The 21,431-nt window shown below is 42.8% G+C and overlaps 1 long non-coding RNA gene across 1 annotated transcript in view; it reads left to right on the forward strand.

The window, feature by feature from the left end:
* The first annotated feature begins 4,311 nt into the window (after positions 1–4,311).
* The window catches only part of LOC133482208 (uncharacterized), a 107,696-nt gene continuing 90,576 nt past the window's right edge, over positions 4,312–21,431 (forward strand). Inside the window, exons 1-2 of the long non-coding RNA XR_009789721.1 lie at positions 4,312–4,514; positions 5,873–5,928. This is a non-coding gene — a long non-coding RNA (uncharacterized LOC133482208). The remainder of the gene's footprint in view (positions 4,515–5,872; positions 5,929–21,431) is intronic.

Below are 21,431 nucleotides of genomic sequence, written 5' to 3' on the forward strand. Positions count from 1 at the left end.
TTAAACACAGAGCTTGGGCTCCAGTACCAGTCCTCTTGAGAGGCTTTGGACTCTCTTCCAGTCTGGAGTTGCCCATGGTGAGAGGCGCTGAGAAGGTGTGGGCCCGGCGCCTGTACGTTGGGGTTCAACACTTTTGACAAGAGGGTAGCCTCCCTACACCTTTGGGTTGGGGGATGGTTCCTGAATGTTGTTTGTGCCTATGCACCAAACAGCAGTTCAGAGTACCCACCCTTCTTGGACTCCTTGGAGGGGGTGCTGGAGAGCGCCCCTCCTGGGGACTACGTCGTTCATCTGGTGGACTTCAACGCTCCTGTGGGCAATGACAGTGAGACCTGGAAGGGCGTGATTGGGAAGAACGGCCCCCCGTGTGGTGTTTTTTTTTTTTTTTTTTTAAATAACCTGTCCTGTTCAGCTGAAGACATGCAATAACTAACCAAGAGAACCAGATAAGAAAGGACACAGACGGACAGGACAGGAAGTGGGAAAATGATCAAGGCAGTGTTACTGGCGAGTGGCGGGGTGGGATTCTTTTTTAGTGTCTAAACACCTGTAACAACCTGTGAGTTGTTATGAGAGTATAACCTGTGTTGTTATTGGTGATCCTAGCACTAGTAAAGTAGATCCTAGTAATTAAAGTCCTGTGCTAGACGTTCTGTCCATAAAGGTTATGAACAGACTTAGTGGCAAAGACCAGCCTTGGCAGAGCTCAACCCTCACCAAAAGCAAATCTGGTGGCAATAGAGACCAAACTCCTACATCGGTTGTACAGGGACCGAATGGCACGTATCAGGGGGTCTGGTACCCCATATTGCCAGAGCACCCCCCACAAGGCACCCCGAGGGACAAGGCCACATGCCTTTTCTAAGTCCACAAAAAACATGTAGACTGGTTGGGTAAACTCTCAAGCACCCACGAGAACCCTGCTGAGCGTGTAGAGCTGGTCCACTGTTCCAAAACCAGGCCTTTTCTGTACAGTATATCAATAACTATAGAAACACAAACAAATGGATGCTGAAATATGATTATGCTGCAAATGCTGGGTGTGCACAAGAGAATTTTTGCATGTTAAATTCATACATGACCACGCAAACCACATAACCAAATTACTGAATTAACGTGACTGGTACATTTTGTAAATCGTGCTGAATGTCAGTTTCATTGGTAAACAAATAAAGAAGTCGTGTAAACTGCCGACATAAGCTCAGGTGTCACATACTGTAGCCTGTTTTTAGTGAGACACTTCAACAGGCATGTTCAGTAAGGAAACATTTTGACAAAATGGTAAAACAGTAGCCACAAATCTTATGTAATAGATGTGTTTACTATTGTGAAAGTATTCATGAATGGCCTAATTATGTGGTTAAATGGCCTAAAGTTAAAAAAAACAACTACCTTTGTACTATATTGTTAGCCTGTTGTTACCCAAATAATGTTGCCAAACATAATACGTGTTACATAGACCGACTCAAGAGTTGATGCCAATAAACAAACACAAACAATGTATTGCATAAGGTGATACCAAAGGGTTGCTGCCAAATGTAACCATGTGTGCCGCCAAGCTAACCAAGCATTGCAGCCAAAAACTAACCACAATGCGGTTAGTGCTGGAGCCTACACAGTAAAGGAAAAGTGACTCAACAACTCCTGCTTAAAGCTACCATTTGGTGACAAAAGGCTTACTGCACTGGTAAACATAATAAGGACTAAGATTACCATTACCAGTTATTATGTTCTCCCCGTGCCTGCGTGGGTTTTCTCTGGGTACTCCGGTTTCCTCCCATCCATCCATCCATCCATTTTCTGAGCCGCTTCTCCTCACTAGGGTCGCGGGCGTGCTGGAGCCTATCCTAGCTGTCATCGGGCAGGAGGCGGGGTACACCCTGAACTGGTTGCCAGCCAATCGCAGGGCACATAGGAACAAACAACCATTCGCACTCACGGGCAATTTAGAGTCCCCAATTCATGCATGTGAATTTTGGGATGTGGGAGGAAACCGGAGTGCCCGGAGAAAACCCACACAGGCACGGGGAGAACATGCAAACTCCACACAGGCGGGGCCAGGGATTGAACCCGGGTCCTCAGAACTGTGAGGCTGACGCTCTAACCAGTCGGCCACCGTGCCCGGTTTCCTCCCACAACCCAAAAACATAAATAGTAGGTTAATTGAAGACTCTAAATTGCCGGTAAATGTGAAGTTGAGTGCAAATGGTTGTTTGTTTAGATGTGCCCTGCGATTGGCTGGCAACCAGTGCAGGGTGTACCCCGCCTCTCCCCCAAGTCAGTTGGGATAGGCTCTTGCATGCCCGCGACCCTGGTGAGGATCAGCAGTACGGAAAATGATTGAATGAATGAATTAATTACCATATTTCTCATCATGCCTAACAATATTCACCATATTCACAATAATTTCATTGCATTAATTTTGTTCACCACCTTGTATAAAGTACTACAAATACTTACTGTATAGGTAGTGCAAGGCAGTTATTTTCTATCTTTGGGATTCTGAAGCTCCAACTCCTCTGGATGCTGAGTAAAAATTCCCCAAAAATATGGACAAATATTTGGACAGTCTGCCATCCAACCTACAGGAAGTTAAAATGAAAGCGTAGCCATTACAGCTTCCGCTCTACTCCACTGAAGGCGTTCAACAACAAGAAGTTGGAGCATATCTGTGGGAATTTTAGCCCATTAGTCCAGAAGCAGATTTTTTAGTTCAAAGGTCAATGATGTTGGACCTGGCGAACATGATTTTCAATTCTCAATATCAATTCTCTGCGTTTGTTCATCCAAAAGGTTTTTATTTGGGTTGAGGTCAGTGCTCCCTCAATGTTCAAAGCAATTATTTTGTATTATTTATTAATTATCCAAAATGTCTCGCTGTTGAAACAAAGATGGCTGTTTACACAACACAATTTTCTACTGAAACCCACCCAAAATATTTTGAAACAGAAACCCGCCTCTCACATAACAAATGCCATTAGGGTTTTTACATCATAACATTGAAAACTGTTACCGTTGCACTTGTCTGCATCCTTCATTTCCTCAAAACACGACTGTTCGTGTTGCACTTTCCTAAAAAGAAGAAATGAGTGCCAGATAAGTGAATAATAAGTGCAGACTTGTGGCCGTATTTTGTGCAGTTGTGATGTACTTTTACAGTGCTACCTTGACTTACCATTACTGTGGGTTTTGATTTTTTGGGGGTTATGAGTCGACACTTGGTTTATTAAATTTTTTTATAATGTGTTGCGAGCCACAATTTGACTTACGAACGAGCTTCAGATACACCCCTGCTCGATTTCAGTGAAAATAAGTCACCAATGCACTCGAAGCTGTTTATTGAACAATCAGTCAAACAAATATGAAATGAAAACAATCACAAGGAGCATGGAGAAGAAGATAACACTGAACTGTGTGATTGCTACTCTTGTCGTCACTCACTACTAGGACACACAACACTCAAATGTACTACAATGTTTGTGTGTGACTTTCGGTTTAATTACACTATTTCTTTACTTTCTATCCATCCATCCATTCTCAACGCTGTTCATCCTGTTCAGGGTCACTGGAGCCTATCTCAGCTGACTTCGGGCGAAAGGCGGACTACACCCTGAATTAGTCGCCAGTCAGTCGCAGGGCACGTACAGACACGGACAACCTTTCGCACTCACATTCCGGTTCAGGGTGTACCCCGCCTCCCGCCCGAAGATAGCTGGGATAGGCTCCAGCAGCCCGCGACCCTAGTGAGGATAAGCGGTAAAGAATATGGATGGATGGATGTTACAATACAGATTTTTCTTGATTAAAAACATCCATCCATCCATCCATTTTCTGAACCGCTTCTCCACACTAGGGTCGCGGGCGTGCTGGAGCCTATCCCAGCTATCATCGGGCAGGAGGCAGGGTACACCCTGAAGTGGTTGCCAGCCAATCGCAGTATTAAAAAAAATATCAAACATAAGAAAATATATTAGTGTTTGCACATGGAGTTGAGATGTTCATCTTTAGTGTCTTTATAAGGCACTATGAGAGGCACTTTGAACGTAAGCTTGGGTAGATATGTTTGAAAAAAAGAAAAAACAGAAAATAGGTTTTGAAAGAAACCCTAACCCTATTTTGGAACAACCATATTTTAAAATTGTTCTTAACTTCTGCAGTGCAAAAGTGGGTCTGGACGCCGCTCCAGGAGTGACAAGAGTTGCAGTGCAGTTGTCAAAGTCATAGAGAGTCCAGGCCACTTTTTCCAAGCTACACCTGCAAAGCGACAAATTCAATTAAGGACTCCTCTTCCCACTGAGTCGGTGTCCACGGCACATCTTCCGAGCGACTCGCTTTAAACGAAATTAGAAAATCCCACAATAAAAACGTGAAAACAACACCCCCCCGATGTTAATAACAGTAATGATGATGCAAATAATAATAATATGACAACTGTAGTAAAGGCGCCGGTCACCGTCAAGGCACAAGGGTCGCTTGTAGTTTGAAGTGACGGCGGGACGACAAAGTCCACACAGGTAAGAGTTTGGCTTTTCCTCCAACTCCTCTGCATGTTTCACCTCCTTGCGTGGAAGTCCGCGCTAAAGGCGACACAGGAGTGGGCACAGCTTCAAAAGGAGGGAGGGGAGCTGGGGTTGCGGGACAAGCACGTCCAGACGCTTGACCGAAGGGAGCCGCTCGCTCTACGCCTTCCGGCGGGACTTGCAGCGGCTGGACGGCGGCGGAGACGACCGGAGCCGCGTGTCGAGGCTGTTGTCCTGCCTCCCCCTTTCAACACTCTCCTATCGAAAACGTACACGCTTTTATTACAAACGCTCAACTTCCAAAGCTCGAAAGACTCGAGACACACACTTCACACAAGTTGAGACGCTTATCGCAACTTTATTTGCTTTGTTCGCTCTCTTTAACGAGGAGTTCAACTCACGCGGTTTATGAGGGAAAAAAAAGGGAAAAAAAGCCAACACAACGGAATGTATATTGGGCATATGATTTTGTATATAACCGAACCAAACTGCAAAAAAAGTCAGCTTTGGGTGCGACATTTTCCAGAAAAACTTAGTGAAACTCGCCATAAACAGGTAGTAGCCATCACACAGTATCATTTACTGTAAATAGAGGAACTATACCTAGGTGCATTTAACATTGAGAGCTTAAAACGCGGAAGTTTTTTGTAGTTAAAAAAAAAAAGATTTTTTTTTTTTTGGATTTAGTTCTTCTGCATACATGGTGAGCATTTCTTGCTGTTTTTTTTTGTAGTTTCATCATACACTCGTGCATAAATGCGATATCAAGTCCCATCATTCATTCCCAATTGGATCGCGAGTAAACACTTGTTAGAGAAACATACTATTTTTCATCTATGTTTACGCACTAGAGCGCACACATTGTATTTGAAATGGTTGATATGATTTTGCCTAAGTTCCTGCTCTCACTGGCTGACAGGCAGGTTTAATGACTTCCACCTCCTGTTGAACAAACAATCTGTTTAAAAACAGTGTACATAACTCCTGCCTGTTTGCTTAGTTGTGATCGCTACAAAACACTACCGACAATTTAATTTCACACTCCTTTTTTTTTTTTTTTTGTAAAAGGGTCACTGTTAGTTCTAACTGGCATCTTGCTGGTGTTTGTTGTTATTCTCAAAGGATGAAAGGATGAAGATGAGGACAGGAATAGATGACTGACACTTTAAACCCAGGTCTCATATTCTCACTGGATCTTCCTCCATTGCTAATTATTATGTTGTTTTCAGAGCAAATATGTCATATCCATGGCGACCAGGCAGGTTTATTGTCTCTCTCATGCAATAGCTCACACAAGTAATTAATTATCCTTCTCCCTCTCTCTCTTTCCCCTCCTGTCTTTGCTTAAACAGATCATTCATGGAAAGCCATCATCTTTATTAAAATGCCACAGCTAGTACAACACAAGGTAAACAATGAACGTTTTTCAATTTTACTATTTCAATGTCACTTTTTGTGCATTGATTCTTTTTATAGTGTACTAAATTTGTGTACTTTGGCAATATTTCCCCATCAGGCAGCAGCTGTGCTGCATCCATCCCTTCATGCATACAGAGCACACACACACACACACACACACACACACACACACACACACACACACACACTTAAACAGGGCACCTTAAAAACACATGTTTAGGCAGGGAATCAGCTTGCATTTTGTGTGAATTGCTTCTACGTATTAGCCAGATTAAAAGGTAAATTGACTTTTGTGGAGACTTCTGTTTCATGAGGTCACCGACTGTATTGACCAGCAGCAGGTGACACTGTCGAGTCCACCTGCATGCATTGCAGCTGTGGGCGAGGTGTATTTGTGTTCCCCCCAAAAAGAGACAGATGATAAGTTGCCGAGTGCTCCATCAGTGTGGAAAGTGACAGCACATGTCTTATGTGCGTGGAGGTCTGTCTTGATCTGGACACCATCCAGCCTTCACTGTCTGACTGGTGGCACAGGTTCTCATCTCTCTTTAGCATTGATGTGACACAGCAATATCCATCTGTCAAACATAGTGCCCCTTATTTCTCTTCCTGTCTTTTGACCGCTCCCTGCCTACCTTCCCTCATCCTCCAATGTCGCTATCAGTGACAGGACTTAAGTGACACATATACTGATTTTTAACATCTTAACCAATTTTTATAATGTGAAAGACTCCACACATGATGGAGAAAAACTCGGCATGTGTGCGCTTACAACTCTTGCAGTGTGATGACAAGCAGCCCAACACACACTAGCGGTGGAATGGTTAAAAAAAACATGGTTTATATCTATTGGGCGGCTGTGGCTCAGTTGGTAGAGCTGGTTGTCCAGTGACAAAAGGGTCAACGGTTCAAATCCTGGCTCCAACTGTCTGCTGTCGAAGTGTCCTTGGGCAAGACACTGAGCCATAAATTGCTCCCATTGGGCCTGGCAGTAGCTGCCCATTGGTGTATGAATGTGTGTTTTAATGTGTGAGCATCTGTCACTTTGGGCACTGTGATGGTGGAGTGAAAGCTATCTCTCTCTCTCTATATATATAAGTCCAATACATTTACCATATCCCGGTTTTGTGGTCACAGTTTTCGGTTTTGTTTGGTACAGGTTGTTTCTTAAGAAAATCAAATAAAATCAATTATGGCTTGTATAGTTAGGTTAAAGGTGAAATTGTTTTCACAGCATTATTATTCAATATTGTTGTTGTTATTGTATTATAATTATTTACATTATTTATAATGTGTATTTGCTGTACTATCTATGCTAGCGGCGTATAGTGACAGGCAGAACAATAAAATGCGCTTCCATTTGATGGCAAATGGTACAATAAACCTGGGTATCTACCTGTTGCAATTTATACAACAGAACAAGTCATGGCTCCTTGCCAATATATAAGCTTTGTGTTCAACTAAAGAAGCCCACATTTTGCACCTACTTCGTGCAAAATGACACTTTTGTCACTACTTAGTGACAAAATTGAGACAAGACCATTATTTCAGTATTCATACTTTTTATACTTTTGTTTGGTGGTTTACCGTGAGGTTTTTCTAATGTAAAATACATAGGTGCCTTGGCTCAACAAAGGTCTACTGATGATAATCACAAGTGAATGAGCTCAGCTCACGTTCACTCTATAAACTTAATCTCTTTATGTTACTTGTAGAATTGATATATGTTTCCAGTCAGGTCCAGAAATATTAGGACATGGACACAATTCTCATCTTTTTGACTCTAAACACCACCACAATAGATTTGAAATTAAACGAACAATATGTTCTTTAACTGCAGACTTTCAGCATTAATTTGAGGATATTTACATCCAAATCAGGTAAATGGTGTAGGAATTACAACAGTTCGTGTATATGCCTTACACTTTTTAAAGGTTGGCTAGCTGCATGCTAACATTGGGTGTCCTCGGGTGCAGCAAAGTTTCTATGGTAATCAAAACACCACAGTCACGAACATAGTGATTTCCAGTGAGTTCTAATTCCAAGTTGTCTGTTATATGTACCAGAGATCTTGCGTTGGAGAGATACAGACTCGGTAGAACCATAAATCTATTACTCCTTTGACCGAGTCTGTATGTCTGTTGTCCAACGCAAGATGAAGCGCCCAGCTGCAATATGATTGGCTGCTGCATCGCTGGAATGGCATGAAGCAGGTGACGTGTCCTGCCCCGAATGTGGGCTTCTTAATGCACAGCTGCAACTATGCAAACAAAAATGTTGCACGTTATGTTCTGAACTGGACACAAGCGCACCGAACTGAAACAGTTGAACAGAACCATTTGGACGGTCTTCAAAAACAATTCCACCCCTACCACACAGATAACAATGTGTACACCTACAATTGCAAGTGTTCTTGCCCGAACCAGATGTCTGCCGGGCATCCAGACTGCCGGAAAATACAAAGAAGAAAGAGTCGTAGGAGTAGTAGCAGTACGTGCGTTCCTGGCCAGCCACGCCCCACTACAATATGATTAGCTATGCAGATGTAACAAGATGACCTTCCCAAATGTGTCACATTTGTACGGAATAAAAACAAATACGTTTGTTATGGTTAGGTTTAGGGCTAGGGTTGGGGCTAAGGCAGTTTAGAAGGGCTTAAGGTTAGGATTAGGGTGGGTTAGGCTCAGTAGGAAACATTAACCCCGTCACACTTTTAAATCACATACTTCTTTTCCCGTCTGGAAGAAGTAGGGCGTGTTATACTCGGATACAGCATCCAATCATAGTGCAGCGGCGCGTGTCTTGGAGCCAGTAATATTGGAGCAGGGCGTGTCCTGCCAAGAACGCTCCTGGGATTCCTATAATCGTGCAGTAGTAGTGTCAGGAGAAGAAGCAGAGAAGTACATGAAGCTAGGCTAACTGTTAGCTCATTTCGTAACTACTTTGCATTTACAAATGCTTCTCCTGATTTAGGAAACCCTAAAAATAATCTACACAACCAGTTGCTCCTCTATTTACTTTCTAATTGGTCACAATCAAGGAGTCCGTGGCTCGGCTGAACACCACACGGTTTAACATTTGCGATTGTCAAACATTCTTCTGAGTAGATCATGAAGGGAAATACCCTTTTCGGATAGTAAAGCATAATCGCTCAAGCTAATCTTTCAGAAACATCCTACTATCGGACTTTTATTGACTGATGGCAAGGGGTGAAAAGGTTCAATTTGGGCCCGACTGTCAGTATGTGTGTACTGTGTCCCGCTTTTAGGTACACATCCACAGCTCAGACAGAAAAGATACACATTCCCAATTTGTGCTGTTTAAACTGCATGTGTGTTTGTGTGTGTGTGTGTTTGTATTTTTTTCTGTCTGCCTTAAAAATGTAAAAAAAGTCTGTAGTTGTGGACAATGTCATGGGTTAATTGTCGTGTGGTACCACTAACGTTCATATTTCCTGCAGCCCTATCAGTTAGTGAGATGCCTCGTGTCTCATAAGTACCCATCTGCATCTGTCAAGGGGAGTGTAGAATTAAAACCCATGTGTATTCTGCCTCTGTTTGACCTTGGCGATGGACCACTGGTCTTTTAATGTCAAACAATAATCTGTAATCCCAGGCACCACTTGACAGGCTTCAGGAGCCATTAGTTTTCTTTCCCAGCTCATAACGTTTATCAATTGCCCGTTTGTGTAATGATTTTGTATACAAATTCACACAGGCATAGTTTTTGGCCTTGCAGAAATATACTGCCTTCAACACGTGCCAGTATACCAGCATGGATACACTCATTTTTTAAAATCACCTCCATTGTTTTTATTTTAGTACAGAGGAAATATCCTTTTTGCATGCTTGATCAGCCAGTAGAATAATCCAATATAACGGAGGTTCAAGGTGAATTACATCCTGTGTGATAACCCCCACCTGCGACTGAAGGGAAATTCCTAAGCTAAATAAACAAACCACATAGGCAAACAGCAATATGGGCATGAAATAAGTATTGATTATACTCTGCAGTTCATAGATGAATATTGCCTTTTCGTCCATGTGTTGTGGGCCTTTTCAATACATTTGAGAATGAGGCAGGCATGAAGTTACAGGGAGGAGAGCCGTAATAGAACAAGTGAGGGAGAAAGACGAGATATTTCGCAGAGTTGAGAAAGGGACATGCCGCGCCTTTCATAGCTCATTATCATTCCTAATAAGTCTTAAGGAAAGAAGGAGCATTGAGTGTAAATGCACAGTAATCCTTCCACTCTCCAAGGTTAGTAGGGACGTCAGCACAGACGCACCGTTCCCAGCTGGCCACTTTGGGACCAGAGGAGCACAGTTAAGGATAGATGTTCAAGGAGAAAGCGAGGGCGTTTAGACACTGGGTTAGGGTTATGCCCTACCTTCTCAATGGCAATGCACCAGCTGGCATGTAGTCAAGGCTTTAAAACAGCCATTTTTGGACATATTAAGTATAAAGCTAACATGCGGGATTTAGAAGCCACATTAAGGATCCAAATGGGGCAGTTTTGTTTTAAGCGGAGTGTTGAACTTAAAGGAACTCCCTGCATTTTGGGTGTGGTCCAGCAATAAGATAAATTGGAAGAACGTCACCAATTAAGTTGTTTAACAAATTGCCACTCACTTGCAGTGGTTTTTCAACCATCCATCCATCCATCCATTTTCTGAGCCGCTTCTCCTCACTAGGGTCGCGGGCGTGCTGGAGCCTATCCCAGCTGTCATCGGGCAGGAGGCGGGGTACACCCTGAACTGGTTGCCAGCCAATCGCAGGGCACATAGAAACTAACAACCATTCGCACTCACAGTCATGCCTACGGGCAATTTAGAGTCTCCAATTAATGCATGTTTTTGGGATGTGGGAGGAAACCGGAGTGCCCGGAGAAAACCCACGCAGGCACGGGGAGAACATGCAAACTCCACACAGGCGAGGACGGGGATTGAACCCCGCACCTCAGAACTGTGAGGCTGACGCTCTAACCAGTCGGCCACCGTGCCGCCGGTTTTTCAACCATGTTGCTTTAATGGAAATCCAATGGAGTCTTTATTTATACACTTCTAATCTCACAGTCCAATGTTCTATCACCCTGTGTTTTCTGCGCAGAGTTGGTAATATTCTAGTATCCATGTGCATTAATCAATTGAGATGTGGCACATTAATCTTAATCCACAGTGAAAATAGGAGGATTTTAATGCTCGCACTAATTACAACAGTGAGTGTTTTTGATGTTACCTGTCAAGCTGTGTTTTTAGTCTCTTATCTAAATTGATTCTTAAAAAAAATCACGCAGTTCTTCTTTAGTATTGTATATATACTAAATTGGGTATTTCTTGTTTTTTTAATATAAATTAATGTATTTAAAAATATATATTCAGTCAATAATAGTACATAATATTTCTATATTGTATTGTAGCCTTTTTCAATTACTCAAGGGTAGCTGTCTGTCTCCGATGTGAACATTTTCTGTAATGCCCTTATCATGTACGAAAGTTTATAGACTTACTGCTAATTTTGTGTTCTTGTGGCTGCAGAACTCTTGAGTTATAAAACTCTATACTCTTCCAGGTATTATGATTAAGGATGGTTTCACATTGTGGCATTTACTAATTTAGGGCTTTATGGAAAAGAGTTGTCCTATTTTTACTAGGATGGTACAGAAGCCTTAAGAAAATGAAAGTGGAGCTGACATGGAAGAGTTGGAGTTGCCTTTTGTCGTGCACAGTGTGTTGCCATCGTTGTGCCTTTCTTTCATTTAAGGAAGGATTTAGCCTTAGACAGATGTTTTTTGCACATTTTAAAGGTTATTCCCTGCAACATTTCTGCAGCTTTTCCTCACTCTCAGGTGTCACCATCACTACCTTACTGCCTTAGCCACACTCATGGATTTGATCCTGCCAGGGCTAGTCTGTATGTTTACAGTGCTACGAACGATGTCTTCATCACCATTTTATTTATCAGTCTGCATCTTGTTTGCTGCTTACTTTGCTCTATTGCCCCCCCCGCCCCCCCCTCCACCGAACTCTCCAACCAACCCCTGGGAGCCTTAGGCAGAGAGCCATCACCATGGTGATCTGAACACAGATTCCCTACACCGGTCCATTGTGACGGGTGTGTGTTGAGGTGAGATGGAACAAAATGTCACAACAACAGTTTTTTTTTTTTGGGTGTGTTTTTTCTTTTGCCTGAACACTCAGTGGGATTGTGCTGGGATCCAAGGGCTGACAGAGTGGGAGTTTAGGAAACATTTTTTTAAATATAATTGTTGTTCCCCACTGCGAGTTAAACGTCTTCACAAATACACACCTTGTCACACAGTGGTATTTACAGTAATATAGCAGAAAAGCTTTGCTTAAGCGTTTTGAATCAATATATATTTTGAATGAATGATCAGGGTCACAAATGGGAAAGTGTTTACCAATAACAAAATAAACTCAAGCCCCTAATTACCCTGCTGCACCTGCTTCAAGAAGACCACTCAATATTCCGGCTTTGCTCAATCACACAGAACTAAACAAAGTCATGATAATGTCCCTCCAGTGTGTGAATTCGGGTAACGGGCCAGAACGATGCGTTTAAAAAAAAAAAAAAAAAAAGCATAAAGTGTGACGCTGTTCTTCCTTCCACCCAAATGTGAATTCACCCCTGTGACATACCCTGCTTTCGTATTCAAGGTAATTACTATCTCTTTTTTATATAGCCGAACAGTTTTACAATAGAGGATTGGGAGATGAACAAAGCAGAAGAAAACACCAAGATGCTTTCATTAAACTGTTTTAGTCCCAGTGCAAAGATTTATTGCCAGACAATTTTGTACAAAATCGTAGTTCATAAGAAAATAATAATAATAAAAAAAACATATTGTGTTTGCATTGTTTCCGTGTAGACACATTGTCATTTCAATTATAACTGGGTTTGTATGAAAAGGACATTCGTATATTTTCTATCAGCTTGTGTCTGATGCAACACACTCAACAAACACGGTGGACATGCTGTGCTGAAAAGGCTACATTTTCCCATGAAATAATATAATTTGCCATGCTGTCAAATTGTAAGAATTAGAAGAAAACAATCCCATATTTTTCAACCAAGATGATCATTTAGTAAATTCATATTTGTACACAGTACTTACAATACAATACATTTCTGTGCGAACAGTCTCTTGGGCATTCCCTTGGAAGTGGCATTTCCTAGCATGCTAAATGGGCTACCGTTGATCATATCACAGCTGTCATTGTTTAGGGTAATAAAATACAGTGGAATCCCCAAGGTAGAATGCCCCAAAGTCATCCAATTTAGAGTCCTGTATGTTTAAAGCCACAAATGTGAAATGTACACTATGAAATAAACTCTATTTAGAGACTTCCCTGGCACACACTTTCCACCGCTCCACAATCCTACTGCTAGTAAATGTTTGTGGGCACAGGCTCTTGTGGTACTCCTGCAGGTAGCAGGTCATAGCAGATACTGCAAGGCCAATTAAAGTCTTGTCTATTGGCTCATGATGATTGGACAGTATTGCCCTATGAGCTCTCACTTTATGCTGACTTTGACCTTGCCTCGATCCAAACAGCGTGCCGTTGGCTACCGATCTAAGCCAGGAAAAGGGTTTGAGAGATAATTTGGCATTGAAGAGATGTAGCAGGTTATGCCCTCAACCCTGAAGATGATGTTGGCTGTTATCATAACAGGTACAGGGTTGCTCTCAGTCCCTGGGGTTGGAAAGGAAGTTTGACCTGAACCAAAGGGCACAAGGCAGGCTTCAAGCACACAACCCTAACATCTGGCACAATGTTTGGACATCTTGCTCTCTGGGTGCAGGAGATGCTCCATGACTTGTGACATAAAGTCCAAAAGTGATCACGGTAGCCCCGTTAAAACATTTGTGTCTAGCAGTATGCTGTGTTTACTTTAAGTTATTTTATGCATCGTCTCATTAATGTTCGTTACTGCACAATAGCTGCCTGTTCTGTTCATGCCAAGTCTGTAAAAGTAGTAGTCAGTCATATTCACTCCCCGAGTAGGTGCAAAGGTGTCATTCTTGAGAGTTTCTTTATGTTTTGAGACCTCATTTGCTTCCTCGACTGCAATCGCCAAAGTGGTAACATGTAGTCTCAGTTTGATCTCCGCTGTTGTATGGCATCCCACTTCAGAAATACTCTTGGCAAAAGAAGAAAATAAAATTTTCAGTGTTTATTACAATACAGCTTGCCAGAAGGGACTCCTACCTGCTCTCCAATTGCAGCTCCAGCAATTAACAAATTGATTACGAGAACTTGAACACACCTCCTTGGCTCTTATCGCCTCATTCTTGGACAATATTGCTGTGCCACGGGACAATGTAAATATTAAAGGGAAACCCTCAGTGAATCTCAATAAATAGCTATGGGGCAGAGCAGCTGTCTCCTGCTGAATGTCTGAGCCAATTTTCTAAACTATGATTAAAGAAAAGTTTTGGTTTATTTAAAGATGCCATGTCCTGTTGGGTTTCACACCCTACTCCCCCAGAAGAGCACAGGGATTATTGCACCCCTCCATGCCAGGACTGCTTCCTTCCCTTAGGATCTATTAGTTAGAAATCTTTTGGGTGATGACTCTTTGAAAGTAGTGGCCATTCTGGGATGTCATGTTCAAAATGCCACATAGAGACCTAATGCTAATTAAAATTGTTAACCCCCCATCCCAAAGCTGCACAGGGAAAGACTTGGTAACAATTTGGCAGATAATCAAATTGCATTTTAAATAGTGTTTTGACATGACTGGGGTCTGCTCACAGGAAGAAGCAGTGCCACAAATTAGGCTTGAATAAGATGCTTTGTGCTCAGAGGAACATTACAGCAAAATTCACATCATAACATGCAGTGTTAGATTTATGTTTTTAATGTCTTCACATGGTTTTATCTTAAAAGACCATCATATTTGTTTTCATGCATGCAGGAATATTGTTTTCCTTTTAATTATGAATTCCCTCTTGCTAAGTGGCATTTTCTTTACAACGTGTCCTTACAATCTCACCAGTTGAGGCAAAAATGCTAATGAGACATGATTTGTTAACGGTTGCAATACCTTGGAAACATTTTACTCTTAATTTCAGATTTTTGGTCTGACCGTAATGGCAAACTGGGTGGAAAATGTTGTCAACAGTTATGTTTGTCTAGAAAAAAATCTGTGCTTCGAAGATTTCCCTCCACATTTGATTTACATCATTAAGTTCTTTTCAGCCAGTCAAATTGCCTATTCGCCCAGAATTCCAGTGCATATTAGTGACATCCAGTGAGCAGAAAACAGAAAACGGACACAAAAAAATTAGGGAAACAGGCCTGAATTGTTTCTCACAGAATAAGCAAAACGTTCAAAGAGCTTCACCTTCTCCAAGTCCACAAAACAGATGTAGACTGGTTGGGTGAACTCCCATGCACCCTTGAGGACCTTGCCGAGGGTGTAGAGCTGGTCCACTGTTCCACGGCCAGGACGAAAACCAAACTGCTCCTCCTGAATCTGAGATTCGACTTCCAGACGGACCCTCCTCTCCAGCATCCCCGAATAAACCTTACCAGGGAGGCTGAGGAGTGTGATCCCCCTGTAGTTGGAACACACCCTACGGTCCCCTTTCTTAAAAAGGGGGACCACCACCCCAGTCTGTCAATCCAGAGGCACTGTCCCCGATGTCCACGCGATGTTGCAGCGGTGTGTCAACCAGGACAGCCACACAACATCCAGAGCCTTTAGGAACTCTCATCCACCCCCGGGGCCTTGCCACCAAGGAGCTTTTTAACCACCTCGGTGACCTCAACTCCAGAGATAGGAGAGCTTGCCTCAGAGAACCCAGACTCTGCTTCCTCATGGGGAGGCGTGTCGGTGGAGTTGAGGAGGTCTTCGAAGTATTCTCCCCACCGACTCACAACGTCCCGAGTCGAGGTCAGCAGCGCCCCATCCCCACTATACACAGTGTTGACGGTGCACTGCTTCCCCCTCCTGAGATGCCGGATGGTGGACTAGAATTTCCTTGAAGCCGTCCGGAAGTCTTCTCCATGGCCTCACCGAACTCCTCCCATGCCTCATCAGCTGCCTCAGGAGTCCCAAGGCCAAAAAGGCCAGATAGGGATCCTTCTTCAGCTTAACGGCATCCCTCACCGTTGGTGTCCACCAACGGGTTCGGGGGTTGCCGCCACGACAGGCACCGACCACCTTATGGCCCCAGCTCAGGTTGGCCGGCTCAGCAATGAAGGCGCGGAACATGGTCCACTCTGACTCAATGTCCCCCGCCACCCCCGGGATGTGAGTGAAGTCTGCCGGAGGTGGGAGTTGAAACGCCTTCTGGCAGGGGATTCTTCCTGACGTTCCCAGCACACTCTCACAATACGTTTGGGCCTGCCAGGTTGAACCGGCATCTTCCCCCACCATCGGAGCCAACTCACCACCAGGTGGTGATCATTTGACAGCTCCGCCCCGCTCTTCACCCGAGTGTCCAAGACATGCTGCCGCAAGTCAGATGACACGACCACAAAGTCGATCATCGAACTGCAACCTAGGGTGTCCTGGTGCCAAGTGCACATGTGGACACCCTTATGTTTAAATATGGTGTTCGTTATGGACAATCCGTGATGAGCACAGAAGTCCAATAACAGAACTCCGCTTGGGTTTTGATCGGGGGGGCCGTTCCTCCCAATCACGCCCTTCCAGGACTCACTGTCATTGCCCATGTGAGCATTGAAGTCCCCCAGCAGAATGATGTAGTCCCCAGCAGGCGCACTCTCTAGCACCCCTTGCAAGGACTCCAAAAAGGGTGGGTACTCTGAACTGCTGTTTGCTGCATAGGGACAAACAACAGTCAGGACCCGTGCCCCCACCCGGAGGCGGAGGGAGGCTACCCTCTCGTCCACCGGGGTGAACCCCAATGTACAGGTGCCGAGCCGGGGGGCAATGAGTATACCCACACCTGCTCGGTGCCTCTCACCGTGGGCAACTCCAGAGTGGAAGAGAGTCCAACCCCTCTTGAGAGGACTGGTACCAGAGCCCAAGCCGTGTGTGGAGGCGGCGACGTGCTTTCTCTGGTCCCTCACCTAGGACCTGTTTGCCATTCGTGACCCTGCCAGGGGCATAAAGCCCCAGACAACTTAGCTCCTCGGATCATTGGGACACACAAACCCCTCCACCACGATAAGTTGACAGCTCAAGGACGGGACAGTCATGTCAAATCAATTACTAGAACTGCCAACTACCATCTGAAGAACATATGATTGCTTGCATGTGTCAAGCAGACCAGGAGAAGCTCATTCATGCTTTTATCTCAAGTAGACATGACTATTGTAATGGTCTTCTGACTGGACTCCCCAAAAAGAGTATTAAACAGCTGCAGCTCATTCAGAATGCTGCAGCTCGGGTTCTGACGAGAACAATGAGGTCATAGCATATTACTCCAATTTTAAAGTCTTTACACTGGCTTCCAGTCAGCTTTAGAATAGATTTTAAAGTTCTGCTCCTGGTCTATAAATCACTAATTGGTTTAGGTCCTGAATACATGAAAGAAATGCTAATGTAATATAAACCCAGTAGGGCTCTGAGATCGACAGACTCATTTGAGCACATAGTCCAAAGCAAACATGGTGAAGCAGCATTTCGCTAGTGTATGTGTTGTATAGTGTATGTATACCATGTGTATGAAATGCACGATATAAATAAATTTGCTTTGCTTTGATTTTCTATGTATTCTCTGCCTGATGAGAATATTGTGCTGTGTCACGAATTTAAACAAAGAAAGTTAATTTAAGACCTTATCTTGTGGCTGCATTTACCATATTTTTTTTTAAATGAAGATTTAATGTATTGTTTGTAGGGCGATATTAGAAGTTGCACATTACTAAATATTTTTGTGTATTTGACGTATATGTTCTGAGGAAAAAAAAAAATCAGAAGTTACTCACTAGTTACTCAGTGTTTAAGTAGTTTTCACTGAGTGCTTATTCTTACTCAAATAATTATTTGGAGGACTACTTTTTACTTACCGGTAAGTGATATTATACTCAGGTAACAGTTTTGTTAATATACATTTACAATTTTTTGCAACTATACCCACCTCTGATTTGCTGTTAATAGCCTCTTTAATGGTCTAAAACTGCTATTTGTTGGCAACAGCAATTTGTATTTGTAAATTGGACACCCGCATGTTTGTAGTTCGGCACCCGAAGATTCACCTGTCCGCAATTTTTTTTCCCTTTTTTCCCCCAATTTAAATTGACTTTGTTTTCTTTGCCTCAATCCCGAAAACACCTATTGGTGGTTTATCCCTGCTTATACAAGCATTTGGGGGGATAAAAAAAATTATAATTCATCCGCAGATTTCCCTATCCCCTTGTAATAGCAGGGGTTTACTGTATTTGAAATTAGAAATGTGTGGCAATTAAATGCTGCATCTATCCACAATCCACAGTCTCGACAAGAGTAGATGTACATGTGACACTCATGTATACAACCATATCCAAAATAAAGTCCATTAAGATTTTATTTATTTATTTATTAATTTTTTTAATGGACCATGAGGCAGTTTCAGTCATTTTCTGTAGATTTCAGGGGAAAGCATTTGAATTATGTTAAAAAAAATGTGGCTATGAAACGGCTCTGCTGCTTGCAGTACAGTACCAAGTGGCATTTATATCGAACTGGGCCTATAATTGTTTAACTTAATTACCATAACTAAATTTAATATGGCTATTCATCCATCCATCCATCCATCCATTTTCTGAGCTGCTTTTCCTCACTAGGGTCGCGGGCGTGCTGGAGCCTATCCCAGCTGTCATCGGGCAGGAGGCGGGGTACACCCTGAACTGGTTGCCAGCCAATCGCAGGGCACATAGGAACAAACAATCATTTGCACTCACAGTCATGCCTACGGGCAATTTAGAGTCTCCAATTCATGCATGTTTTTGGGATGTGGGAGGAAACCGGAGTGCCCGGAGAAAACCCACGCAGGCACGGGGAGAACATGCAAACTCCACACAGGCGGGGCCGGGGATTGAACCCGGGTCCTCAGCACTGTGAGGCTGATGCTCTAACCAGTTGGCCACCGTGCCGCCTATGGCTATTCAATCACATTTAATATAATGATGCAGATAACTTTGCAAATTGTTAGTAAAATAGGTGCAAACCTTAACAAACAACAAACAAAATAACATTGCAGACGTTCTCCTTGTATTTTTATGTTTGGGAAATTCTAATTGGTAGAGACCCTCCCTTGAGTCTTTCCCAAATTTGTTTGTCAAACAAAGCACCGATTGCTGTGTTAAAGCTGTTCAAGCTCATTTCTAACTTGCTCTTCAATCCACTGAGTGTGGCTGTACTTGATTTGGCTTGCAGCTTACCCTAAATCCATATGGTTATTTCCAATGTGACATTTTTACAAACATCCTTCTTTTTCCAACTATTATTTAGATTTCTTGCACTTTTATGACATTCGTTGAAAAGTTAATGTCACTCGTGGGATTTAATTCAAGTGGGGGAGTGATCATGAAATTGCTGTCAATATTTGGCTATTTGGGGTCCCCAGCCCCGCCTGTGTGGAGTTTGCATGTTCTCCCCGTGCCTGCATGGGTTTTCTCCGGGCACTCTGGTTTCCTCCCACATCCCAAAAACATGCATGGTATGTTAATTGAAGACTCTAAATTGCCCGTAGGTGTGAATGTGAGTGCGAATGGTTGTTTGTTTATATGTGCCCTGCGATTGGCTGGCAACCAGTTCAGGGTGTACCCCGCCTCCTGCCCGATGATAGCTGGGATAGGCTCCAGCACTCCCGCGATCCTAGTGAGGATAACCGGCTCAGAAAATGGATGGATGGATGGATATTTGGCTGTGCCAGGTGTCCAGGATGTATGGCTGGACACACTAGGATGGAAAAAAACATATTTACATTTCTGTCTTTCCTCAGAATGATGTTGCTGCCTCTGTTTGATGTACAGTAAATGCTCATGATTTGGAAATTACTATACTTGACATATTTATTCAGCTCAGGCAAAAGAGTATTAGTTATATATGTCCAATTTTAGGTGTGGTGGGGAAAACAATCTTATGTCTGTATCCTCAGATCCCTCTCTTGTTACAGCAAATGTGATGGTATTAAAAGTATTTTTTTAATTTAGAGACATTTCAGCCTACAAGACAATAGACTACTTCTGTTTTTACACTACAGCACCCTTCATCTTTTTAATAAAAATCCTGACTTGGTAAAAGTTTAATTAAAGGGGGACTTCAAGCAAGTGAAATGAGCAAGGGAGTGCAGTCTTGAAGGGGCCGCTTATTTTTCCATCTGGGCTATCCTCCAAAAAAACGGTCAATTAGCGCGTTAAGCTGCAGAGACAAAAACTTCATTAGTTCTAGCAAAAAGAATAATAGGTTATAAAGGTTTAGCTTTAGTGGCAGGCCGAAAGCACTAGCGTATTTTGTCTTATGCAATTATAAGTTTCAAGACATTATTATGCTGAGGTGTGTGACTGAGGAAGTAGTTTTCATTTTGTAGTTTCCAAGTTTCTAAGGACACCAGTTTATCACCTGACATGTACAACTGTTCTAAGAGTAAGGGTCAATGTAGGAGTAAAAGACTCCTTTCTATCCCCTAGTTTGGTTGGTAGCTTTTGTTGGTGCTTTGACTGTGGTAATTTTGTTTCAATAAAAATAAAGAAATGTATTGTTGTCATAAGAAGACACCGCTCCTTTTGGAAACCTTATATCTTCCATTTAGATCTTACTGCAAATACAGATCTGATCTGAATTGCTTTTGCATTATGCTGTGAATGCTAGTAAATGATTGGTTACAGTAGATCCGCCAATAAATTAATTATTTCCACTCCATGGTTAAGTATGTGCTACTCTTTCAAATCGAGTGCTGGTACTTGGTTATTGCACTTTAATAGCGCGGTTGCCAAACTAACAATATATTACTCTGTGCTGGCTCAGATCAGAGAAGATGAATTGGCTATTAATTAGAGTTGCACTGAGAGGGCACTGGGGAGAGACTCCTCATAGCCTCGCAATTAACGCCAACATGGGCTCTTGTGACTGGGACAGTTGGGACACCAAGTTGGGACACCAAGTTTTAGCACAAATTCTCAGAATCTGGCTGAAGGGACACATTTACCGGTTATCATCCAGATGGCTCTTGAGCATCTTTAACAAAAGCTTCACGTAATCAGAGACTTTGAATAAGAACTTTTCTGGAAAGATGTGACGAGCAAAGATGTGATAGAGAATATTATTGTTTGGCTCACTTTTGTCGCACAGCCTCTAAATTAGCCCTTTTATCACAATTAATTAAGCTTTCTTATATGAGATGCTCCATCTTGAGCTCATACACACAGGATAAATAAGTCAAAACTGAAGGATATATCTCTTTTTATTGGCTCACTAGATCTCGGACGCATCTATATTGGGGGCTGAAGCTGTCTCTGCGGTGCGACTTTGTGGAGGACTCTCTACCATCAGTCACTTTGAATGCCTCTT

Source organism: Phyllopteryx taeniolatus, chromosome 1 (assembly GCF_024500385.1).
Source record: "Phyllopteryx taeniolatus isolate TA_2022b chromosome 1, UOR_Ptae_1.2, whole genome shotgun sequence".
NCBI classification, from domain to species: Eukaryota; Metazoa; Chordata; class Actinopteri; order Syngnathiformes; family Syngnathidae; genus Phyllopteryx; species Phyllopteryx taeniolatus.